Source organism: Lactuca serriola, chromosome 8 (assembly GCF_051521515.1).
Source record: "Lactuca serriola cultivar US96UC23 chromosome 8, Lser_US96UC23_V15, whole genome shotgun sequence".
NCBI classification, from domain to species: Eukaryota; Viridiplantae; Streptophyta; class Magnoliopsida; order Asterales; family Asteraceae; genus Lactuca; species Lactuca serriola.
Window position 1 is genome coordinate 144,901,056 of NC_136415.1, and position 8,101 is coordinate 144,909,156.

An 8,101-nucleotide genomic window follows, 5' to 3' on the forward strand; every position below is an offset into this window, starting at 1 on the left:
TTGTGGATGAAATGTCGCGTTGAAGTGTAATCGCGCACCCAAATCCTCATGAAATCTCTTCCAGAATTTGGAAATGAACCGAACATCCCGATCAGAAACTGCTGAGATTGGGACCCCATGTCGTGCCACAACCTCCCAGATGTAGACACCTGCCAAATTCTCGCAGAGATGCTCTCCTGAATAGGAATGACATGTGAACTCTTGGTCAATCAATCCACGATGACCCAAATCAAATCTACCCCTCGCGCGGTCCGTTGTATCTTTGTGATAAAGTCCATCGTAATCTCTTCCCATTTCCAAATTGGAACACCCAATGAATCCATCTTTTCATGAGTTCGATGATGCTCAACCTTGACTTTCCTGTAAGTCAAGAACCTATCCACATACCAGGCCATATCCCGCTTCATGCAGGGCCACCAATAATCACGCCAAAGGTCTCTATAAATCTTTTTCGCTCCCGAATGAATAGAAAACCTTGACTTATGCGCCTCCTCCATCAAATTATGATGCGTACCCCCAAAATATGGAACACAAACTCTCCGATGAAGGGTTAATAATCCCCGGCTATCATAATCAAAAAGGACAACTGGCCCACTATACACTCACTCTTTCGGTGCTCCTCCTTCGTAGCCTCCGCATGAGCCTCTCGGATCTGCTCCAATAGTGGGGTAATCACTGTCATCCTCAAATAAACATCTGTGATGGGAGTACCGACTGCTTACATCTAAGAGCATTGACCACCATGTTTTCCTTCACCGAGTGATAAAGGATCTCATAATCATAATCCTTCACCACATCTAGCCACTTGTGTTGCCTCATGTTAAGATTTAACTGGTCCATCAAATACCTCAAACTCTCGTGGTCCGTGTATATGATACAACAAACCCCATATAAGTAATGATGCCAAATCTTAAGGGAGAATACCACCGTCCCCAACTCCAAATCGTTAGTGGGATAATTCACCTCATGAGGCTTCAACTGCCTCGAAGCATAAGCTATCATACGACCCCTCTGCATCAAAACAACGCCCAATCCTAAAACCGATGCATCACAGTACACCACAAAATCATCCACACCCTATGGAAGGGTCAAGATCAAAGCCTCACATAACTTATTCCTCAAAGTCTCAAACACCGCCTGTTGCTCAGGCCCCCAATAGAAAGTAGCAGACTTCTTCGTCAACATGGTCAACAAAACTGCGATCCTAGAGAAATTCTCGATAAACATCCGATAATACCCGGCTAAACCAAGGAAACTTCGAATATCTGATGGAGACCTCGAAACCTCCCACTGCATCCCAACCTCGATCTTGGACGAATCAACCAATACACCCTTTTGATTGACAAGATGCCCCAGAAACTACACCTCGCATAACCAGAACTCATACTTAGAGAATTTGGAATATAGCCTCTCCCTCCTCAAATCTCCAAAAAATCTTGCAGATGATCCTCATGCTATTCCTTGGTCTTGGAATAGACCAAGATATCATCAATAAACACGATGACTAATCGGTCCACAATCGGTCTACAAACCCGGTTCATGATATCCATGAACATTGCTGATGCATTGGTGATCCAAAAAGGCATCACCACGAACTTGTAATGAGCATAATGAGTCTCGAAGGACATCTTCTAAACATCATCATCTCCAACCCTCATCTGATGATAGCCCGAACGTAAATTGATCTTGGATAACCAACACGCACCCTGCAACTGGTTGAACAAATCATCAATCCTTGGAAGCGGATAATGGTTCTTAACCGTCAACTTGTTCAGCTTCCGGTAATCAATACACATCCTATGAGATCCACCTTTCATCTTAACAAACATAATTGGCGCTCCTTAGGATGAACTACTTGGTTCGATAAACCCCTTGTCTAACAGCTCCTGGAACTGTGTAGACAACTCCTTCATCTCCGACGGTGCTAACCGATATGGTGCATTGGCTATCGGAGCCTCACCTAGAACCAAATCAATACAGAACTCCACCTGCATGTCCGGAGGCACTCTAGGAAAGTCCTTCGGAAACATATATGAATACTCTCGGACAACTGGAACATCACCAATCGTCCTCTTTTTCTCATCCCTGGCATCCAATACATAAGCCAAAATGCAGAACAATCCTGATGAAGGTATCTCCTAGCTCTCGCAGCTTAACAGAGAGCTGGTCCACACTAAGCACCCTCGCCATGAATAACTAGTTCTCCCCCACTTGGGGTTCGAACCCTGACTAACTTGTACCCACAATCAATCATCGACCCATTAGATCTCAACCAATCTATTCCCACGATCACCTTGCTCTCACGTAAAGGAATAGGAACCAAGTGAATCGGATACTGCTCACTACATAACTCTAGCACGCAACCCCGATGAACCCTCGATACCTAAAGTGGATGATCATTAACAATCTATACCTCTAATGGATAATCAAGCTTTCCTAGAGCATCATCGAATCTCTTGCTAAGCGCAAGAGATACAAACGATCGGGTGGCTCCCGAATCAAACATTACTAAAGTTGGAACACCGTTCACTAGGAATATCCATATATAACATCATACATAGTACTAAGCATAAACATCAAAGCAATAAATGAAATAGGGAGAAAATACATACCCGTAACCACATCTGGCGCCGTACGAGCCTCCTCGGACAATAACGGGAAAGCTCAACTCCTCACGACTAGAACCTACTCCTTGCCCTGGCGGCCATTGGTGATCCTCAATGTTGTTGGAGCGGGTGCTACAACCGCTCCCCCTACTGCCAAACTCGAAAAATCGGGCTTCTTGTGGCCTCTTTGATTGCAATGAAATCAAATCCGACCCGATCCCTGGGTGGTGGTAGTGACACTGTAATCCCTACTGAAGTGACCAATCTTGTCGCACTTGTATCAACTAGAACCACCCGCCCTGCAAGCTCCCTCGTGCATCCAGCCGCACCTACCGCATTGAACCTGACCCTTATGGCCCCTTGATCTCGAATCTACAACCTTAAGTTTCTTCCCTGAGCCCTTAGATACTGGAGTCGGAACCGAATGCATCCTCACTTACTCCAGATCTATCTCCCACTCACGAGCCCAAGCTAGCATGTCCTCTAATGTCTTGCAACTAGACATGCTCATAAAATACCGTATCTCACCTTCAACATATCATGATACATAGCTTTTTTCATGTTCTCATCTGCCACATACCGCGGAACTAACAAGGCCCTCTCACATAACATGGCAACGATCTTCGCCGCAGTCTTGGTAGTCTGGCCAATGTCCTGAAACTCGCTCTCCAACCGCTGAACCTCAATCACGGATGTAAACTCATCCTTGAATCTCGGAACAAATTCATCCCAAGACATCATGTCAACCGCCTTGCCTCCCAAGGCATAGTTCAAATCCTCCCACCAATCATGGGCTCTGTCTTTCAAAAGACAGGAAGCAAATTTGACATTCAACCCAACGGGGCAGAAGCTAGTCCAGAAGGCATTCCCGATGTCCACCAACCACCGTCTGCTAGCAATGGGGTCTTTCATTCCAAAGAAAGTAGGAGCCTCACATGCACGACTCGAAAATTCAGAGAGCATGGACCCATCAAAGCCACCATCTCAGTGCGAAATGTGCCTAGACGCTCATCCAAAATCTCCACGATGCCATCTTTGATTGTACCAAAGATCACACGAGTCTGCTCCAGAATACTATGGGTATTCTCAAATGAAATGAACTACCTCATCTGATCATCCAAGGGTACGTATCCAGAGCCTGAACCCGATCCCTCACTAGGACCTAAACCACCTCGAGTGACAACCACATTGAAAATAAACAATGCAAACCATAAGAATACACTCAAAGAATATCACACCATGAGAGTCCCTTAGTATTCTTGTGACTCCCTTGACTCGACTACTATCCTATGCTTCCAGTAGTACGGGCCTAATACTACATTCCACACATATCCGTACTTTACTCAAGAGTCATCCTGATTCCCCCAAGTGACTCTCTAAATCCAACATTCCACAATCCCACTAAAAAACACATCTGCTAATGCTAACATATTTCATAGATTCTCCTAGGATCCCTTTCCCACCACTCTCCGCCATCATCTATAGAAGAAGTCCCCACTAATACCCACTAACTACCTTACGAATATAATTATGCAACAGACACTAGATAATTCTTTGACTTCAAGGTCTCACACTACAATGGTTGGAGTCTGATATTGCCTTATTTATACACATTTTTAGGCACTATTTTAATACATTTTAAGTAATATTTAGGTTAACTACAAAGATATGTGATACTCATATAATTAAATTGTATTTTGCTGCCAAATAAGACACTCTTGAAGAATAAGGACCAAAACTGACAAGCATTGGAACTTTAGAGGATTGGAACTTAAAAGAAGAAGATTTCAGCATAAAACCAAGCTCACGACGTGAGACATCAATTCTCAAGACATGAGGAAAGAGTTTATAGAAGATTGATTCGCATAAGGCAGAATCCTTGCACAATACGGATATCTACCGAGCTCATGACGTGATGTGTCAATTCTCATGACGTGAGCGATGTATTTTGGAAAACTATAAATACTCCTTCCATTTATCGATTAAAAAAGGATTTTGGAGGAGGGATATTCTAAGATATTCGAATTGGGAGGTCATAAACCTGCAAAAAAACATATCTTTGGAAGGAGAGATCACTTGAAGATTAAGAATTTGAAGATCAAATCATTACATTCGGTTTGCATTACGTGAATCATGTCAATTTCTTATGAACTTATGTGTTTGATTTTAGTTATGAGTAGCTAAATTAGTTTACTTTTGTTTAGTTGGATGAAACCTTAAAACTATGGTTTGGTTTACTATTTATTGGATTTTATAATGTTGGATTTATGGTTGTGTTTGATTATAATTACCTAGCATGTTAAAGTTTATTACTTTGTTTCTTAAAATCAAGTTTAGTGTAGCTTAGTGACCATTAAGTTACATGAACTTGTTTACCTAGTAATTTAGTGAGTATTAAATTGCTAGATCTAGGAGTGACCACTTCTTAGATAAGTGATAAAAGTAACAAACATAGCTATGATGGAGAACATAATTGTGACCATAATTGTGTTTGCTTCATTACCTTAGATAAATCCTACATGGCTCGATTACAATTAATAACTAGTTTCGTGTTTGCTTGTGTATGACCATACATAGTAGTACATGAATTGATGAAAAATTAGTATATTGTACCAAAATTTCTAATTACATAATGATTGGTAATCTACTTTATTAATTCATAAATAGTAACTTACCATAGAAAAAATGTGGATTCGAAACTAAATGAAAGTGTTTTTAATATATTAAGTAAAACCATTTTTAGTTGAGTGCTTAAGTTTGTATGAACTTGAAAAATCACATAAAGACCCTTTTTTAATTATTGCTAGCTTTTAGATCGACTTTTAGTAGTTACTTTAGTATACGAAATCTATTCCATCTGTTCAATACTTGACTATTTGTTCTATACTTTTTGCGATTAGGTCCATTGCCTTAGACATAATAGTTAGTTAATTCGTTGGATAAAACTAGTAGGTATAATTTTACGCATCAAATTTGTGGCGCCGTGACTGGGGAAAGGCTATTTTAGTTTCTAATTTAACGCTTTAGGTTAATCGATCCTTTTTTTTGCACTAGTTAAATTTCTCTGAAATACTGAACTCACAACGTGAGCGCTTAAAGCTTACGATGTGAGATCTGACATCTCAGATTTTATTTCGTTTTTGCTTTCTGTTTTAGTTTATCTACTATACCACGAGGTGGCAATTATTACCACGTCGTGGTAATCAATTAGTAGGTCTTTTTATTTAGTTTTGGTTCGATTTTACGCTTTTGTTTTTATTTTTTCTTCAGTAGTATATGACCCATGGATCAAACACACCATTGACACCACCACTTGAAGATCCAGAGTCAGCTTTTCTTAAAAAGAAGGACCATAAAGTATGAGGACCAAGCAACATCCCGAAAAACGAAAGCACATTCGAAAGCTTTGAGAAGATCATGAAGATGCATACAAACACCTCGATGAAGATGCATACAAACACCTCGATGAAGTCAATGACAACGGTCTAGAACTTGTGCAACCCGTAATTCCCGCTACCACTACCTTCGAGCTTAAGGGACACACCCTTTTCATGCTAAAGGATAGTCCATTCTTCGGAAAAGATCATGAAGATGCATACAAACACCTCGATAAAGTCAATGACATCGTCGATTACTTCAATATTCTGAATGTACCACGAGAAACGATGTTGTTGAGAATGCTTCTAGTTACCTTCAAAGGAGTAACAAAAGATTGGTTGAAGGCACTTACACTAGGTACAATCACCACTTGGGTGCAAATGCGTGAAGAATTCCTCCAACAATTTTGCCCACCATTCAAGCTTGCTAAGCTTAAGAAAGCCATAGCCAATTTCGAGCAACAAGTGGGAGAGTCTTTGTATGAGGCATGGGAGCGATATAAGGGGTTAATAAGGAATTGTCCCCAAAATGATCTAAACGAGCAATAAGAAGTCTTGATCTTCTACGACGGGGTGAACTAATGACAAGGCAACACCTTTATTCTTAAGGACCTTTAATAAGGAAAAATCCAACTGAAATTAAGGAACTAATCGAAGAATTTTCAAACCATTCATGGGAGTACCACAACCCTCGTAATGACGGAGCTAGGGGAATCGGAAATGGTGCTTCAGAAGACATGGTGGCTATTTTGGCAATGTTGAGTAACATGGATCATAGAATGACAAAGATATACCAATCCATACACGCAATACATATGGGTTGTGAAAATTGCACTGGTCCACATTTGACAAAAGATTGCCATTTGGACGAAAACGGGAATAGGAAAGATCAAGTGTGTTACTTAAGTGGAGACTGCTATGATGAAGATTGGAGAAAGACAAAGAATTAATGGTTGCCGTATGAGGAGTACAAGAAACAAAAAGAAGAAAAATATAGGCAAACTGAACGGGGATTTTACCAAATGGAACAACCACAACCCAAGAAAAAATTGGACTTATAGTCAATGCTTCATAGATTCATGGAAGCTTCTGAAATACGTCGCGATGCGGCTGATGCCTCCATGAAAAATCATCAAGCGTCCATTAAAAATATTGAGGCTCAGCTCGGGCAATTAACTACATTAGTTAACGAACGGTTACCTCCTAAAAATCATGATAATAAACCCCAACCACATGTCATGACCATAACCACTGAAGAAGAAACTATTTCTGAGTTCTTGGATGCATTACAAGAAAAAAAAAAGGAGACCGAATCACAGCCGAAGTGGATGAAAATCAAAGAAAAAAAATGTTGTTGAAACACCGACCTCACGACGTGAGGATTTAACCCTCAGAATGTGGTTTCGGTCTGGGCTGAAAAATCTTTCTTATGCTCGATCCTATCAACCTCCTTTACCATTTCTTCTCGAGCCAGAGTGCATCATTTGGAACAAGAACATAAAAAGTTTATGCAACAAGTTAAGGGTATTCCAATCAATACTCCATTTATTCAACCCTTAGCCAAAGTTCCCGAATATGCAAAATTTCCCCAAGATTTACTTGACATTCACCAACAACTAGAGAAGACTTCCAAGGTAGTTCTTAGTGAGCAAAGTTCTATGGTTATTATGGAGGGAATACCAAGGAAAATAGGAGATCCCGGACACCTTACACTTCCATATGAATTTGGAAATAACACGTAGACATTTGCCTTAGTCGATTCCAAAGCGAGTATTAATCTGGTGCCTTATTCGTTTTACCAATAGATCAACCTTCCAGAATTGAAGGCCACCGGGATGACAATTCACATGGAAAATCGTTTGGTGAATCATCATCGAGGCATAATTCAGGACATATTGATAAAATTTGGGAAATTTATTTTTCCAATCGACTTTGTGGTGCTAGACATGAAGGAGGATGAAGATGTCCCAATTATCCTTGGACACCCATTACTTAATAACACGCGAGCCTTGGTGGATATCCATGAGTCAAAGCTTACATTGCGAGTGGGAAATAAGGAAATGAATTTTCGAGTTGAAGATGGATTCAAGAAGGATATTGCTCAAAATGAAGTATTCT

The 8,101-nt window shown here is 40.6% G+C and overlaps 1 non-coding gene across 1 annotated transcript; it reads right to left on the reverse strand.

The window, feature by feature from the left end:
• Nucleotides 1–6,412: 6,412 nt before the first annotated feature.
• Nucleotides 6,413–6,519, reverse strand: LOC145071598 (small nucleolar RNA R71). The gene has a single exon (XR_013690603.1). It is a non-coding gene; the product is annotated as a small nucleolar RNA R71 (small nucleolar RNA).
• Nucleotides 6,520–8,101: the final 1,582 nt, after the last annotated feature.